Consider the following 19,332-nt stretch of genomic DNA (forward strand, 5'->3'; position numbering starts at 1 on the left):
AATGATCAAGTGGACTTAATGGGAATCCCTGTAAATGTAGGACCAAGGGAAGGGAAGGGGAAGAGACCAGTCTCTGCACTTCAAGGACTGCCCCTGCACTCCTTGCGTAGCTTCCCCAGTGCACCATGGAGCCGGTCAGGAGTGCTAGGGACAGCACTGACTCCTTGGTACAGAATGAGTGGGCAACACACCTGGTGCCGAGCCATAATTTCCTCACATAGGACAATCTACACACAGCCCTCCCTTTCCCTCTCCCCCACTTTAACATTGTCACTGAATCTCCCCCTCACAGAATCTTCTTCCTCCTTTTCCCGTATCGTACTACACACCCCACTCACTCGCCTCATACTCCCCGCTGTCCAGTTTGTCTCCAGGCTTCATAGATATTATTCACTTTTTTAAAATGAGTATCTATTTCCTTTTCATTACAACAGTTAACATCTCACACTGTCCTATCCAGGAAGTTTACTTGGTAGATTTGCCTATATATTTTTTAACATTTAAAAAGCCCCCTATGTTCTTGATAGCTAAACCAAACAACAATTGCAAATTAAGGGCCAGATTCACCAGTGCTGTTCTGGTGATTCATAGCAATTGTAAACCAGTTTAACTGGTCACTATGCTCTGACTGTTTTGTGCTGCTCCTATAGTGACAGAAAACAGTTGCAGTATACTAGTGAATATGGTCCTAAAACATTTCATTTTAATGCTTTAAAGTTGATACTACATATCTTACCTCATTAGAAACATCATATAGTTACAAGCCTCTTTGGGTTTCTTGTTTAGTGTCCATGTATGAAATTTTTAATATGTAAATAAAAAAGAAATTCCCAGACAAAAATCTTTGTTAAGATAGAGTTAAAACTGAGAGAACGTATCAGTAATTTATGTTAAAATACGTTACAAGGATGTTGTAATTATCCCCAAAACAAATATAACAAACTTTAGAAATTCAAAGTTAAGGTTAAACTTAAATGAAATTCAAACAAGTTGGAAATGTACAGTTAAGTCAGTCACTGAACCTTAACTCTTGAGAGAATTAAAAAACAAAATTAATATGTTTTAAAAAAATCAGTTTAATTTAAGCTGGGATCACAAATATATTAATCACAATTGTATGGTGTTACTAAAGGGTAGAGTTAAGGCTGTTTGGGTGCCTTAAGTGTGTTAGGTCATTAGGTAGGTGCTGGGAAAGAAAAGAAGGAATAAGAGGGAAGGGGGAGTAATCGGACACATTGGGAGGACTTGCATATCTTACAGAGATGGCTCCATGAATGCCTCCCAGGCTCAAGGTGGGAGAAGCCTTTTTAACAACAGGAAAAGAAGGGAAGAAGGATAAGTGGGAATGGCTGGGTCATGGATACCATAGTATCTAATATTGGGCAACCAAAAACTAAGGCACCTCAAATTAGTATCCTCATCCATAAGAGACTATATTATTCACAGGGGTGGAATTTCATTTCATGTGTATGAACACATTTGAAGATGAAAAGCTCCTGAACTAGAACCAGAATTTTGGAGAAGTTCAGATCCACAGCCTAACTTTGACACTTAGGCCTATCTCTAAAATGAGCTGACAAGAGTTAAAGACTTAGGGTATGTCTACACTGTCCACGTTTTGTCAAGAAAAATACAAAAATTCTCTTTTTGCTCAAAATTAGCTACAATTATTTTTCTGTTTGGCCATTGATCTGAAAAATCAATTATTCACTCAGTTCTAGATGTAAGCTAACAGCACATTATACAGTTACTGCTTTTGTTGTAAATATTGTGCATCTGCCCTTGAGTTCCATATTAGCTATTCTGATGTCCTTACTATCCAATGGGAGCATGGGCGGCACATGAACGCTCCCACTGGGGAGGCTAGACCCCCAGCCCCTATTAAATAGTCCCTTCTACCTCAGCCCTGCCCCTTCCACCCCTCTTTGCTCACCAGAGCCATAAGTCCAAACCCTCACAGCCGGAGGGGCCCCATCCCAGCCAAACCACCCCAACCCCCCGGCAACTTTCTGACCTCTGGCCCACTGACCAACGCCCAAGTGCCAGCCCCAGAGCACCAGCCCAACTCCTGGGCCACCTTCTGGCACCCAGGGCACTGACCCAACCCCAGGGCCACTGGCTAGCCTCCCCGACTCCCAGGCTGCCAGCCAGCCAGCCTCGAGCTACCCCATGACCTGAACCACCTGCTGACCGAGCCCCAACTCCATGCCACCAGCCTCAGCTGAGCCCCCTCTGGCTTCAGGAGAGGGGAAGCCAGGGCAGAGACACGGCCTGGGCTAGAGGAGTCTTATGATACCCCTGGCCTATGATACCTGCCGCTCATGAATGGGAGACAATGTGTCTGTTGGCTAGAGGTTCCCAGACAGTGGTACAAGAGCGTGATGTTTCATCAAGTCACTTCACAACCATTAAGAAAGTGATACATAAACCAATGAAGTCTGGGAAGCACTGAGCTAGAATACAAGTCTGGGAGTGAGGAGATCTTAATTCCCACCTTTGTAGAGTGCTCTGAAGTCCAGGAATGAAAGGTGTAGTGTAAGTGCAAAGTATTGATAATCAATCATTTAATATAGGGACCATCGCGGCTCCAGTCAGCACCGCTGATCGGGCTGCTGAAAGTCCAGTCAGTGGCGTAGTGGCCTCGATTGGGAACTGAGGCCAATGACAGCTGTGGAGGAAGCACCTGTGAGGGTGGGCAGAGCCGCCTGGCCACACCTCCACCTAGGAGCCCGACATGCCTGCCACTTCTGGGAGCCACCTAAGGTAAGAGCTGCACGGAGCCTGCATCTTGAACCCCCTCCCATACCCCAACTCGCTGCCCCATGTCAGAACCCTCTCCTGCACCCTAACTCCCTCCCAGAGTCCACACCCCTCAGGCCCTCCTGCACTCCAATCTCCTGTCCCAGCCCTGGGTGCCCTCCTGCACCCAAACTCCCTCCCAGAGCCCACACTCCCTCCTGCACCCCAACCCCCAGTTCCAGCCCAGAGCCCCCTCCCGCACCCTAACTCCCTTCCAGAGCCCACACCCAACACCCCGTCCTGCATCCCAATCCTCTGTCCCAGCCCTGAGCACTCTCCTGCACCCCAAACCCCTCATCTCCAGCCCCACCCCAAAGCCCGCAACCCCTGCCCAAGCCCGGTGAAAGTGAGTGAAGGTGAGGGAGAGCGAGCGAGGGAGGGAGGTGGGATAGAGTGAACCAGGGTGGTGCCTTGGAAAAGGGGGGGGCCTCAGGGAAGGGGCAGGGCCTTGGGGAAGGGTGGGACAAGGGTGTTCAGTTTTGTATGATTAGAAAGCTGGCAATCCTAATTTAATATTTCTTTCAAATTATTTTCCACCACTCTTCCCTCCCATCAGCTCTTGGTAGCAGAGACAATTGTGGGCAAGAATGTAATGCAAAATGCAGGATAAAAAAAAAATGCAACAGCTACTAAAGAAGTTTTCCCAGGCCAGTCATCTGAAGGTTCCAAAGCCCAGAATCTGTTGAACATAAATATAGATTCATTAAAATGCATTACAGCTGCTTCCCCTACTAAAAGTACAGTCATCAGGAACAGAGGATAAGCAGCTGGCTGTGCTAGAATGATAACTGAGCCAGTATCCAGACACTTTGAGGCATGAGTAAATTGAGTCCTTTGCCAGGACACGTGGCAAATCAGCAGAGAAGCCACATCATGGAAAATTGAGCTAAGTATTAGGGAAAGAAATTTCTTATCACAAGCTCGTGTAAATGGAAGTTTCATTGTGAAAGAGGCAGAGGAGTTTTCATTACAGGGAGGGAGGAAAAGTTTTTTTGTCTTTTTAAAGTGCTGATGTTTTTCATAGAAATGGCTCATTTGAAATGCACTGAGCAAGAGCTTCAAAAGGGGGTTTGTTTGTTTCATTTTACTTAATTGTGCTGTGCTTGCAAGAATACAGCCTAGTTTGTTCCATTCTACTGTCATCAGTAAAGATATGGCCTATTAAAAAAATATGGAACACAGCTGTGTTAATTACACCTTCTAGTCTGATTTGGTATGAAATAGGACTCAGGGGACAGCCAGAACTCAAGATCTAGGGCCTTCTGGAGGCTGATGTTCTCTTTAGTGGTTTCTCCCTAAATTCCTGCTTTTTAAAAAAGCAGCCTGCCTAAATTGCTTCCATGAAAAGCTTTCATTTTGCTTTTGCTTTTACTGTTTTCATTACTGCTAATTAACATAGCTAAAGAGGATGATGCCTAGATTTCTCTCTTCTTTTTAAGTTTGTATAACAGAAGAACAGCAGCTCTCTTATCAGTTTGCACAGGGTAAGAAACAGCCTCAGCAAGGGTAGCAAGGACCAAATTCCACATCCTTGTTAGGATCCAAGTTTGCAGCTCAAGCCTCTTTTTCTAATGGGCCAGATCTGTCCATGAGACATGCATGCCATGAACTCCAGGAAGGTTCAGACTGTATCCCAACACTCCCACCATTGCTAGTGCCACATGGTAGCAACAGCAGGAAAATGTAGGAGAAAAAAGGCCAGTGTAAGCCTACGGCCCACAGATTGGATCCATGTGGGTTTATCCCGTGTTCACTTAGAGCCCCATTGATGTCTGTGGGGCTCTGTACAGACCCAGAGATCCACCTGAGCAGAGTTCATTGCAGGGTCAGGGCCTAAATCACCACTCCCTGGACTTAAAAGAGGCATCTAGGAATTTTACTTGGAAAAGACAAAGCAATTCTGTAAGAGATTAAATCAAGTTTCTCGGATACCTGAAGTGTGATATTCTTTATAAAAAACACTCCAAATACAAATGCATAACTTAATTTTTTAAAAAACTTGCAATACAATCAAAATTAAAACTGCAGACTTATTGTATATAATGTCATGGACACCACGTGATAAGAATAGTATAAAAGCCTAGAGGGATTGACTTGCAACTTGAACGCTGATCAGCCAGTTACCTTAGACACAGAAGACATGAACATGGATGATGGAATGTTTATGATGCTGAACTGCTGTCTATTACCTCAGCAGAAAAACCTAAAGCAACACACAGTCCCAGGCACTGAGTGCCTTCAGTTCCCAATGACTCTGGGTAGTCGCCTGTGTACAAGTTGTACATAAATACCTGAATTTTGGATTGTTATGGGCACTGAAGTCCAAAGGAAATATGGTCCAATGGTTAGGGCACTAGTTTAGGCCTTCAGAGACCCAGTTCATTTCTCTGCTCTGCTATGGACTTCCTGTATGACCTTGGACAAGTCACTTAGCCTCTCTTTGTCTCATTTTCCAACCTGTAGAAGGGGGATAATAGTATTTTCTTACCTCACATTAAAGACTGTGATGTGATCAGATACTATGTAATAAAGGCCATATAAGCACCTAAAGACAGAAGTCCAAAGCATTTCAGCTAGTCCAATAGGAAACGATGCTTCTGTATCTGTGGCAATGGCTACACTACGAGGCTTTTAGCAACACAACTGTGCTGCTACAGCCATGCCGCTAAAAGGCACACAGTGTAGCTTGTGTTTGTCGGCAGGAGAGAGCTCTCCTGCTGACAAAAAACTTCCACCCCCCACGAGTGGCGGTGGCTTTGTCGGCAGGAGAGCACTCCTGCCCGACAAATCGCTGTTCACACCAGCGCTTTTCCTTGATAAAACTTCTTTGGGAGCAGGGGTTAACACCCCACCCTGAACAACAACAGTTTTGCCGAAGAAGTGCTGGTGTAGACAAAGCCTAAGACCAATTCCAGTTAGAATCTCTCTGCCTTTGCCGTGGCTGCATTAGCTCTGCAGCGCTAATAATAGTTAAAACATTTTTGCCAGGAAATTAGCAGACATAACTTGAATGCAGCTAGGCAAATCAGGTGATACAATTTCTCTATGCAGTAAGGAGCCAGTTCTGCAAACACTTAAGGCCAGGCTTCACTGTAGGCACACATGTTTGCAGGATCCAGGCCTAACTTCTCTGAGTACAACTACACTTTAAACAAAATACACGACTAAGAGTCTGGTGGCACCTTAAAGACTAACAGATTTATTTGGGTATGAGCTTTCAAATAAATCTTTTAGTCTTTAAGGTGCCACCAGACTCCTCGTTGTTTTTGTGGATACAGACTAACACGGCTACCCCTCTGTTACTAAATACATGTCTGTACTTCTTGTGCCTCAGAAGCTAGATGACAATAATAAATGGAGCTGTCTGAGCAAGATTTAGTCATACTTTTTCCTCTGCACTACACTAAGACAAATAGGAGTAACATGGAAGGTGCTTAAAGATCAAAAGACCCGCTAAAGCTTATTCCATGCACCAAAGTCCAATCATTGTTTTGGGGGGGGAGGGAGTGTGGGTTGTGGATTTGTTGCAATGGAGCCAACAGTGTGACTGGCTGAAATATCAGTCATCAACTGCATGGGAGCCCATACAGAAAAGTAACAACTACCAGAATGCGAAAATATTCCTTTGACTACAGCCATTGAACAGTCAGTGACTTTTTTTTGTTAAGTTTTAATCATTCTTAGCTTCATGCTTGGCTAGCAAACCACAAACTGATCATTAATTACATGTAATGAATGACTGATTTCTATAGGATTTCTGTTTAATGCTATATATTTCCAAAGAGCTTTATATCTATGTACCACCATTACACATACACCTATTGAATCCCATTTAAGAATTAGAACCCAAACAGGGACACATTTGTAGGTTATCTGCCCATAAACATGCTGCTCAGAGGAGTTAGAGCTGATAAACTGTCTGTAGCTGTATCCTGCATTCTGATTTAATTTCTCACAATTTAACTACTAATGAACTGGAGTAACATCACTCCTGATCATAGAGGGTCGAAGCTTGCAGTCCTTAATCAAAATTCCCAATTCAGTCAATGGGCGTTTGCCTGCATAAAACCTGACTCAGGATCTCCTGATTTCTCACATATTCCCCAGGAGCATATTTTGATAGTTGTACCCCCCCACACCTCTTTTTTTACAGTAACTAATTAATAACAACCCCAGAGTTCAATGTTACTGCAGCTACAATATCAAATGTTAGATACATTTTCTTCAGCAGTTTAAAAATGCCTGCAGCTGGAATATGCCAGTGCGGATTCACTTGGCCTCTTTATAGACATCAGCTAATAAAAGAAAGGAATAGATTTCAAAAAATAAAGTCTCCTGACTCTCGGTGCTGTGCTTAGTCACAAGAGCATCTTTCCCCTCTGGCTTAAGACCCACAAGATGTAAAGAGTGGACACTGACTCAAAGGAGTGTGGAGATGGAACTATATTTACAGGGTATAAGTATTTCCTAGGTGCCCTGCTACCTTGCTAATGTGATTAGAAGCATGAATTGTAGAAAATACCCAATATTCTTCTAGCATCTGATTCTTTCATGGAAGACACTTTCATGGAAGAGTTTGACGGCTAACTTCCATGGAAGCAAGCCTAGACACATACTCTGCAAATGGCAGCTATACTGATAAGCACAAATATAAGAGAATATACCGTACATACTTGATCATAAACCAGTTCGTTTATAAGCTGACCCCTGCCTCCCCAAGATAAGTAAAAATGGAAAAATTTTATGACCCATTCATAAGCCCCCCGTTCAAGGCTCAGCAAACTTTGGCTCCTCGGCCATGAGGATAAGCCGCTGGTGGGCCGAGATGATTTGTTTACCTCAAGCATAAACAAAGTGTCCTGGCGTGCCAGCTGCTTACCCTGACGGGCCGGGACAGCAACTGCTGGGGAAATTTTTATGGGGGAGAAGCGGGGGTTCAGGGGAGTAACCCCTGTGACCACCCCTCACATGACCCCACCCCTATCTCAGGACCCCTACACTCCCCCTATCCCATCCCTTCCCACCGTAACTGGGGAGGCCGGGGAGGATGTCTCTGGCCTGGTTGGAGCTGGTCTGTCAGCTGGGCAGTGTGGCCGCAGCACGTTCCAGCAGGCTGGGCTGGGCGGCACAGCCACAGCCTGCTCTGGGAGGTGGGGCCGAACTGCATGGCTGCAGCCTGCCAGTGCCTGAGCGGCAGCTGCTTCAGAGGCTGGGGGGGAGCAAGGTGGCCAGAAGCAAAGAGACTCTGGCCCAACCTCTTCCCTTCTGGCTCTGCTGGCTGTGCTGCCTCTCCTTGTTCCCTCTGTTGGGGGGAGGGGTTGTGTCCCACCTCTCCCTCTCTATACCCGTTCACAAGCCGACCCCCTTCTCTGGTGCTTCCCTTTTCTACTAAAAAAAAAATTCGGCTTATGAACGAGTATATACGGTATATGTATTTACACAGCCTGGGCTCTTTTGAAATTGCCTTTTGAATGGGGACAAACTAAAAGCTGTGGATTCAAACCTCACAAGACATTTCAAGCATGCAGAGAACTAGGCTGTCCTAGTTAGGAAATTTTTCAGGAAATTGTTATGAGCTGGGTGAAACCTTTTTATGGGTTGAGCTAAAACCTCCTTCAAATTAATGTATAAACACACCCTTCACTTAAGATGAAACAAGGTCTAATAGGTATGTCCACACAGCAACTAGACACCTGCGGTTGGCCTGTGCCATTCAGCTCAGGCTCGCAGGGCTCTGGCTGCGGGGCTGTTTCATTGCTATGTAGATGTCTGGGCTTGGGCTGAAGACCAGGTTCTAGGACCCTGGGAGGGAGGACGGTCTCAGAGTTCTGGCTCCAGCCTGAGCCGGAAAGTCCACACACAGTAATGAAACAGCTGAAGGAGCCTGAGTCAGCTGGGATGGGCCAGCCACAGGTTTTAATTTGCTGTGTAGACATACTCTTAGAATCTACCCAGACACTTGCACCCCATGGACAGGAGGGGTTCCACTGGTTTTGTGAGCAGGTGTGTAGAAGATGGGTGTGTAAAAAAGACAAGCTGGAAACAGTGAGAGTGAGAGGAGAAAGACAGCTAAGCAACAGCCTGTAAGGACAGCATGACCCTGGGAAAAGCTAGAGAGAGAGCTTTGGGATATTATGTTTACTAAGGAAGTTTGAGAAAGTAAGGTAAGAAAGTGGTCCTTTTGTTCTGGGTTCCTCCTACCTTTGGAGAAGCAGGGCTCAGGCAGAGATTTAAAGGGCCTGGTGCTCTGGCCGCTGCGGGGAGCCCCGGGCCCTTTAAATCCCCGCTGGAGCTCCAGCAGCCAGGCTTGGGCAGGGATTTAAAGGGCCCTGGGCTCCCCGTGGTGGCTGGGAGCCCTGGGCCCTTTAATTTGCCCCTGAGTCCCAGGGCTCCCAGCTGCCTCTACAGCTGGTAGCTCCTGGGTGATTTAAAGGCCCTGGGGCTCCCAGCCTTTACATCTTGAAAGGCCCTGCCTCTTCCGGTTGAGGTCCTGCTCAGGACTCCGGCGTACCGGTATGTCCTTAAAGTTACTTTTGCCCCTGGGTAACATGGCTTTCCCATAAAAAATGTCAATGAATCAAAAGCATTATGGGAAAGGATTGATTTTGGAAGGATTTCTCAACTCAAAAAAAGTTTTAAATTGGTGAAGCCAGAATTTTTTGAGATTTCCCAGTTCAAAATAACTTTTTGCTTTTAAATTTGAACTAACTATATAGCAAAAAAGAAAAGGGAAGGGAGGTGATTAATAGCCAAATAAAAAAAATTGATTTACCTGAACCAACTTTTTTTTGGTTTGTCAGTTTGCAACAATTTGAGATTTTGATTTTTGTCCCATTTTGAGACAAGAAGTTTTTTTGAAATTGGAATATTTTCTCACTACAGGAAAAATGTTTGCCACCCAGCTCTACTTCTAGCCTGCCTTTTGGAGGGGAGTTATTTTATCTGATGAAGTGTAATTGGTGACAGCCTGCCTGTTTCCTGAGCAGGATTATTTTACAGGGGCAAGCTACACCATACACCCAGGTTTAAATGCATGTAACACTGTCCACACACAAAGCTGCACCAGGTTACTAAATCTGATTAATATCACACTTTTAGCTAAACTGGTGCAACTTCTAAATTTAGACAAGAGCTAAATCAATATGACCCCAATCCTGAGGCCATTGAAGTCAATAGCAAAACTCTCGTAGACTTCAGTAAGAGCAGGATCAGGCCCTAGCTAAGAAAAGTGCCAAGGACACACAACCTCAAAAAACAAACAAACAAAAAAAACCCACAACCACCACCACCTAGGATGACCAGACAGCAAATGTGAAAAATTGAGACGGGGGTGGGGGTAATAGGAGCCTATATAAGAAAAGGACCCAAAAATCAAGACTGTCCCTATAAAATTGAGACATCTGGTCACCCTACCATCACCACCAAACGGTAAGCAGATGTTAGCTGACTGAATAAGAAAGGATGGAAGAATTAGAATGAAGCCACGGTATACAGAGTCCAGATGTGAACATTAAATTAATTCCCATTAAGCAGGGCACCTGTTTCATACTTGTATGTGTATAGCAGAGGTTGCCTTATTAGTCAAGGAGAAAATGAGTGCATCAGCAAAATCTAATATGTCATTGTGTGTGCATAGCTTTCTTGTAGAGGTAGTTTGGTAAACTTTCACAGAATGCTAAAAAAAAAAAAATAAAAAAAATTAGATACTGGAAAAAAAGAAATAGTAATTCTTGTTCAAGTCCTAATTTAATTTCATAGTAAGTAGAAAGAATATCCCACTATACTGAAAGCATCAAGTTACTAGTATCCGTTTCCAGTTATAAAACACTGAAGAAAATCTGTTAATATAATCAGGGAAGGACTGTGCTCTACTCAGACACACTGGCAGCTTAGAATCAGATCGCAACATTGCAGTCAGTAAATCTACGGATATACTTGTACTTATACTGGCCAAGGTTACAATACTTACCTTTTACTGTGTACTTAAGTGTGATCAGTAAAGCCCTGTTAACTTGAGATTTTTCATACCACATAGTGAGAGACTGTTTTCTCAGGCTGGGGCTAGGCATACATTGGAAAAGGTTGGCCCCCAATAAGGCCATACTGACAAAACCTCCTTAGGTAGATACAGCTTATACTAGCAAAAGAGTGTGTTTTCTAGTAGAGCGTATATCAGTTTCCAGAGCAAAATAAGCTACACTGGTCAAAGCACTTTTATGCCAGCATAATTGCATCTATACCATGGCTTCTGATAGAATTCAAAAAAAAATTAAAAAAAATAGCGACATTACAGTACCAGCAAAAGCTTCTAGCATAGACCTAGCCTGGAAAGTAATCATTATGTATAATGTGCTTGCTGATGATTTCAGATAGACAAGGCTGCCCTCTGCTGCATGGACTAGACAAGTGCACACCACTTGATCCATTGTCTACAGCTAAGCGCAGGCCTTGGCTACACTGGCGCTTTACAGGGCTGCAACTTTCTGGCTCAAGGGTGTGAAAAAAACACACTCCTGAGAGCTGCAAGATACAGCACTGTAAAGCGCCAGTGTAAACAGTGCCGCAGCGCTGGGAGTGCGGCTCCCAGCGCTGCAAGCTAAACCCCATGAGGATGTGGATTACGTGCAGCGCTGGGAGAGCTCTCTCCCAGCGCTGGCGCTGCGACCACACACACACTTCAAAGCGCTGCCAAGTTTCAAGTGTAGCCATACCCTCAGTTTATGATACAATCACATTTGCTCCAACCCTTCAGACAGAGACAAACGCCTACAAGATCTCTATCAAGCGTTCTTACAATTACAATACCCACCTGCTGAAGTGAAGAAACAGATTGACAGAGACAGAAGAGTACCCAGAAGTCTCCTACTCCAGGACAGGCCCAACAAAGAAAGTAACAGAATGCCACTAGCTGTCACCTTCAGCCCCCAACTAAAACCTCTCCAGTGCATCATCAAGGATCTACAACCTATCCTGAAGGATGATCCATCACACTCACAGATCTTGGGAGACAGGCCAGTCCTTGCTTACAGACAGTCCCCAAACCTGAAGCAAATACTCACCAGCAACCACACACCACACAACAAAAACACTAACCCAGAAACCTATCCTTGCAACAAAGCCTATTGCCAACTCTGTCTACATATCTATTCAAGGGACACCATTATAGGACCTAATCACATCAGCCACCCTATCAGAGGCTCATTCACCTGCACATCTACCAGTGCGATATATGCCATCATGCGCCAGCAATGCCCCTCTGCCACGTACATTGGCCAAACCAGACAGTCTCTACGTAAAAGAATAAATGGACACAAATCAGATGTCAAGAATTATAACATTCAAAAACCAGTTGGAGAACACTTCAACCTCCCTGGTCACTCGATTACAGACTTAAAAGTCGCACTATTACAACAAAAAAACTTCAAAAACAGACTCCAACGAGAGACTGCTGAATTGGGATTAATTTGCAAATTGGACACCATGAAATAAGGATTGAATAAAGACTGGGAGTGGATGGGTCATTACACAAAGTAAAACTATTTCCCCGTGTTTATTTCCCCCCCCCCCCCCCACACACACACTACTTGAGCAAGCAATTATCTTCATTAGCAGGAGATATATCTTATACATACACAACTATTTCAGCAGATCTGACATTCCTTCCAAAAGGGGGCAGCAGTACACATTGGCAAGTATACTGTATGCTTTCCAGCAGGGTGTGGATGGATTATAGTTTTTATTCCATTACTTATTCAAAGAATAATAGAGTTTAAGGCCAGAAGGGATTATTATGATCATCTGGTCTGACCTCTTGCATAACACAGGGCATAGAATTCCACCCAGCGGTTTTTCCATCAAACCTCTTCCTGCTGGTTGAGTTAACAAAGAACCTAACACATCCCTAGGAAATTCCATTGGTTAATTACCCTCCCTGTAAAAAAAATGTCCTTTATTTCCTGCCTGAAATTGTCTAGCTTCAGCTTTCACCGATTCAATCCTGTTATATCTTTATTTGCTAGATTAAAGAGCCCTATAACAGGTTGTGCTACTCACTGGTCAGACACCTCCTTGGGGCTTACGTGGGGATTAGTGCTCAGCCAGTTGGACACCTCTTCCTTCAGTTGCTCACCCCATGCTCTCTCTCTGGACTCTGGTTACTCCATGTTTCTGGCTTGGCCTTCTGGCCAGGTCACTATAGTTTTCCCCTTTTAGGGTATCAAAGTCCCTCTGGACAAACCATCTCAGGCAGTCTTCAAATCCACTGCCCTGATTGTGCTACTTCTCCAATGACTGGTAGGGGAACTTGGGCCCATTCAGTAGTACAGGTTTCAGCCAGGGGTCCCTACAATTAGCAGCCAACATCTGCACAACCTCCAACCCTGCTGCACTTTCCCTGGGCTGCTTCCTACTCTTCCTCCCACAGGTTTTCTTCTTCAGCCTTCTGGGCAACTCTCCCCTCAAGGCCTAAATCCCAGGGTGTCTCTCTTTCAAGGGGTTTCCTCCTTTTCCCTCTTTAAGACCAGAGAGTGACTGCCAACTTCCACATTGCATCCACCTCTTGCTCTCTGCTTCTTGGATTAATACTTGCTCAGCCTGCCTCTGCCCAGATGGGTTTCAGCATCCATTACAGTTTATCAGCTGTGGTTCACCTTCAGGTGCAGCCTGCCACATGGTTAGTTGGCCCTTTTTTCCTACTCAGGCCTGATGTGGGGTAAACACCCCATTAAAAGCCCTCTACTATAAGAAATCTCCCCATGTAAGTACTGCTAGGCCATGATCCAGTCACCTTGTAATCTTCTCTTGGATAAACAAAATAGAATGAGCATCTTCAGTCTCTCACTGTAAAGCAAGTTCTCCAGCCCTCACATCATTACATCATTTCTGAACCCCTTTCCAGTTTGTCCACATCTTTTTAAAAGCAGGACACCAGAACTAAACATAGTATTTCAGTAATGGTTTCACTCAGGTTGTATACAAAGGTAATACCACTTTCTCACTCCTCCTTGATATTCCCTGGCTTATACAGCTACTGCATCACACTTAAAAGGCATTCAAGATAATAATCTTTTTCTTCATATATTATCATTTCTTAATTTTGGATGAACCAGACACACTCTTCCCACTCTATCCCACTGCTTTAGGACTGAAAGATGAAATTCATTTGCATGCAGAGAGCTACCACATGTCTATGCATCAGTAACGTCCCATTTAAGCCTTCAGGCCTGGCCCTGGCTCTCTTCACAGGGGTGAATTTCACCAGGAATGAGGAAAGAATTCCTTTAAAAACATCCTTCCATTCTGGCTATCATGATCCAGATCAATTTAACAACTCTGTCTCCACTGCATTAGGTAATGATTATGAAGCAAAACTAACTGATCTTCAATATCAGATGCTTTTGACAGAATGGTGAAGATCATTACTGTGTCTAAATCCCTGTCTTTTACACAATGAATATTATAATGCCAAAATTGTAGAGAGGGCAGGAAAGAGACAGAGTAGAAATTAGGAGCCCTTTTTTTATTTATAATTTGTTTAACATTCTTGCTGGTTTTTCCAACATTGTCAGACGTATTGGAATTAATGAAACTGGCCTGAAGTAAAATATCTGATAAGCATCTTCTCCTCTGTAGGGTAAATGCATGTCATTTTCCAATTAACTCTTCCTCTAAGCCATTATGTTGATCAAATAAGTGAAAGGAATGTAAATTCTAGAGACAGCTAATTTAATTCATCCAGAGGTTATGGTTCTACTTCGATAAACACTTACAGTAGGCTAATGTGTTATTTAAAATGACAGTGTGACAAATAACTACATCTAGAATAATCAAATGAGGAGTTGTGTGTAGAGAGAAAAATTTCTTAGGACCTGACTTTCAGATAGTAAATTATAGTAATAGAGGTCTAGTTAGTGAGTTTGTATTTTACAGGCGAGTATGTAGGACAGCATAGATGTGTGGCCTAGCTTGGGAAGTGAGACAGGGAAATGGTGTTTTGGGTCAGTTTTGAGGACAGTTACCTTAGAAAGTATTTCTGGACATTTGTGGAAGCACAGCATTCTAACAGCCCAACTTTCATATGTTTGATTTTAACTCTAACTGTGGGCTTGATTATCCCTAGCCCTTACAAGACCACAGAGGTGGGGAGTAAGGAGCCTTTCCACCTTACATGACCAAAGTAATGGATGTTTAGAATTGTGGTCCCTGAGCTCAAAGGAGTACATGGGATGCAAAGAAACTGCTCTTTGCTTGGGAGCAATTCTCCCAAAAGGGGATGGGGACTAGACCTATGGATCTGTCTCATATGCACTGGCTAGCAGAGCTAGCAGGCCTCATGCAGGAGGGAGTGTGCAGCACCCTTTAAATCCCAATGAGGCCACTGTGATCATCTAGTTTGACCTCATATATTCCACAGGCCACAGAACTTCCCCAAAATGATTCCTGGAGGAGCTCTGTTAGAAAAACAGCCCATCTTGATTCAAAAATTATCAGTGAAGTAGAATTCACTATGACTCTTGATGAATTGCTCCAATCGTTAATTACTCTCACTGGTAAAAATTAACCCTTATTTCCAGTCTGAATTTATCTGGCTTCAACTTCCAGCCATTGGATCATGCTAAACTTTCCCTGCCAGACCAAAGAGCCTATTATTAAATATTTGTTCCTTTGGTAGGTGCTGATAGACTGTAATCAAGTCACTCCTTAACCTTCTCTTTGTTAAGATAAGTAGATTAAGCTCCTTATGTTTATCACTATAACTCTTGTTTTTTAATCCTTTAATCATTCTCCTGGCTCTTCTCTGTACCCTCTGCAATTTCTCAACAGCCTTCTTGAATAGTGGACACCAGAACTGGATATAGGATTCCAGCAGTGGTTGCACTAGTGTCAAATACAGGGGTAAAATAACCTCTCTACCCCTATTTGAGATTCCCTTTTATGCATCCAAGGTTCACATTGGCAGCTCGTGTTTAGCTGATTATCCATCACACCCCACAAATCTTTTTCAGAGTCACTGCTTTCCAGAGTCCCCCATCATGTAAGTATGGCCTATGTTCTTCATTCCTAGGTGTATATATTTACATTTAGCCCTATTAAAACACATATGATTTGCTTGCGCCCAGCTTACCAAATGATCCAGTTGGTGCATCAGATGGAGTACTAATAATGTCATTTTAAACTAATAATCTATTTCAGTGGGAGTTATTCACCTACATGCTTTTGAAAATCCCACCAAGTGTCCATCTGTATCTTTAGATGCCTAAATATCTTTAAAAATCTGCCCCTCAGTACCTTAGCTCTGTTGTAAAGATTTTCTCTGGGAGTTTGCTTTAAAAGTAAAAAAATAAAATAGGAAAAGTATACAGGATATTCTCGACTGACTGTAATTTGCTTATCTGGAATTCCCCATGACAGTCTGAGTTACTATCCAGGAGAAACTATCTATTAGAGATACATGGTAACAAATGTAGGGGCAGGTCACAAGCCCTTTACTCACAATAGTGAGCACTTACTCACATGGGTAGCACCGTTGACTGCAAGGTGAATCCACTCATGAGTGTAGCTGCTCACCAGTGTTAGAGGTTTGCAATCTAGCCTTTAAATCTGGATAACATAAAAACACTCTCAGTTGACACTGGTGTAAATCTGGAGTTACTTCATTATAGTCAGGATGTTGCTCCAGATTTACGCCAGTGTAACTGAAGGCCACACGAGGCCCAATAACTTTATGATTGTATCTAAGTCTCTCTCTACATGAGAATATGGAACATGAACTAAATCTATATAAAGCACTCTGAAATCAAAGTAAGCATGTCTGCACAAAGTGGTTTCATTGATTTAATTAATTTAGGGCTAGATTCACAAAGGGGATCTAGGCTCAGTTTAGGCACCCAGTGGTATCCTTAGCCCTACGTTAGGCTCCAGTCCACCCCATCCAGTGCACTAGGAGAGTTAGAGATTTAAGAATGGGATTCACCAATGTCATCAAGCTGTGTGGGAAGCCACCTAAACTAGCCATCAGGAAATGCTGAGGAGAGAGATGGGGTCTGTGTTGCATCCCCTCAAGTTATTTAGGCACCTGTCTTGCTTGGGATTCACAGTCATGAACTCTCCCCTGGAGTTAGGCACCTAAGTCAGCTCAGTCCTTTCTTACAATGGCCTACTGGTTACTGCACTCACCCAGGCTGCGGGAAACCCAGGTTCAAATCTGCCTGATTTGGCATTGGGACTTGTAGGTCTTCCTCCTCCTGGATGAAAGCCCCAACTCCTGGGATATAGGGTGTTCTGTATATGTCAGTCTTATGCAGACATATAAGGCAGTCTCTCCTGTTGAAGCAATTCCAGGTTGTATAAAATACTTAGATATTCATTGGGCCAGAAATGACTCTACAGCCTAATGGTTAGCACACTCCACTTAGAAGATAGCAGGCCTAGGCTCAAGTATCTGCTCCAAATCAGGCAGCTTGGGGTCTTAAACTTGAGTTGCCCACATCCTATGGAAGTGCGCTAACCACTAGCCTTCTGGACACAAGGCAGTGCCTCTCTGTTTTGTGCAGGGCCCAGTCCCTTAGGCATGCTCGCAGGGGGCCTCTGAGAACACCTATTGGATCAGTCCCCACAGATAGGTGACAGAACATCTTGAGGATCCCATCAGGGTTTAGATGCTGAAAAACTTGGAGACATCAGGACTTAGGAGGCTTTACCTAAGCTATCTGGCAGCAATTTAGGTTCCTAAAGGGTTAGGTGGCAGCTGAGCTGGGGTTTGGAGGATCTAAATTTTGAACTTAGGCATCTAACTCCCTTTGTAGATCTCTTTCTTAGTTTCTAAATTAGTTTAGTTAAATTAATACAATTTTCTCACATAGACAAGACCTTAGAATTAAAGTTTGTCTCAGGCTGTGTAACAACACAGCCAGGGAAACATAGGGATATTCTGGGGTGAGGGATATTCTGGGGTGAATGGTTATTTAAATGGTAACAGACTTCAAGCAAAAAGGAGTAGTTGTTTACAGCCACAGCAGGAGTGGCCGTTGGGTGAGAATATACTAGACAGCACCTAGGTGCTGATTGTCTATTCACTTCCACCATTTATTATGAGCAAATAAACTACAGCAAACTAAGGCCACTTTACTTCTAAATGAGAGTGTCCAGACAGAGGCTTAATGCACTTTAATTAATGCACTTTTACTTCACAACTTTAGTTATTTCATCTCGACCTTCCTGAGCAGCCCCATGTAGTCACACCCTGAGTATTGTCTACAGCCTCTACTAGTGGAGAAATAACAAGGAGTCTGGTGGCACTTTAAAGACTAACAGATTTATTTGGGCATAAATGTTAGTCTTTAAGATGCCATCGGACTCCTTGTTGTTTTTGTGGATACAGACTAACATGGCTACCCCGATAGTGAAGAAATGTAAACATATCCCATCTACTTTTTTGGACGGGAGCTTATGACCTTATTTATACTCTGAATAGTGAAGATCAGGTGACACATCCTCATTATCATTTAGACACATCAGTCTTCTAACCAAATACTTTATTCAATTGGCACAGCTGAAATAGATTTCTTTCCATTAGCAGTTGTTGAATCACAATCCACCTTTACTTCTAACTGAGACCATCCACATAGGGATTTAATGCACTTTGTCTAATGACTTTCATTTCTTTTTCACTTTTCTGAATGTCTCCTCTCAGACAAGCCGTCGGACATTTTGCCCACGATGTTGTCTAGCCCCTTTCAGAGATGGGTTATACAAATGCCTGAATCCTGTTCACCCTCCAAACACCAGTTATTGTTACTTCCTGTGAAGTTGCACTGATGATGAATTATGGGTCCTAGTTTTCCTACCATAGATGAAACCTAGAGGAAAGATTTTGCTGACACGGGTGAGGTCTGGTCTACACTTAAAATTTAGGTCAATATAGCTGTGCCACTCAGTACATGAACAATCCACACTTCTGAGCACTGTGGCTATGCCATCCTGATCCTCAGTGTAGATGCAGCTAGGTCAACGGAAGAATGCTTCTGTTAGCCTCGCTACTGTCACTCAGAGAGGCAGTGGTAGTCAAACCCACAGAGAAACCCTGTCCCCTTCCACTGGCACAGGCTGCGGTGATACTATGGGCAGGTCTACACTACGGGACTAAGTCGATCTAAGTTACACAACTCCAGCTAAGTGAATAACGTACCTTAGGTTGACTTATAGTGGTGCCTACACCGTGCTGGGTCGACGAGAGAAACTCTCCTGGTGACTTGCCTTATGCTTCTCATTCTGGTGGAGTACCGGAGTCAACGGGAGAGCGATCAGTGGTCAATTTAGCGGGTCTAAGACCCGCTAAATCGATCCCTGGTGGATCGATTACCACACATCGATCTCCCGATAAGTGAAGACAAGCCCTATGTGACTACGCCAGCATAGCAGTATAGTGTAGACATATCCTGTGTTACACTAAACTAGAGGTGCCAAACAAAGGTACTCTTAAGTTGCTCATGGAGTTGCTGCAGTTTTGCACACAAATCAGGTATTTGCAAAGAA

Source organism: Gopherus evgoodei, chromosome 3, assembly GCF_007399415.2.
Source record: "Gopherus evgoodei ecotype Sinaloan lineage chromosome 3, rGopEvg1_v1.p, whole genome shotgun sequence".
Classification (NCBI taxonomy): Eukaryota; Metazoa; Chordata; order Testudines; family Testudinidae; genus Gopherus; species Gopherus evgoodei.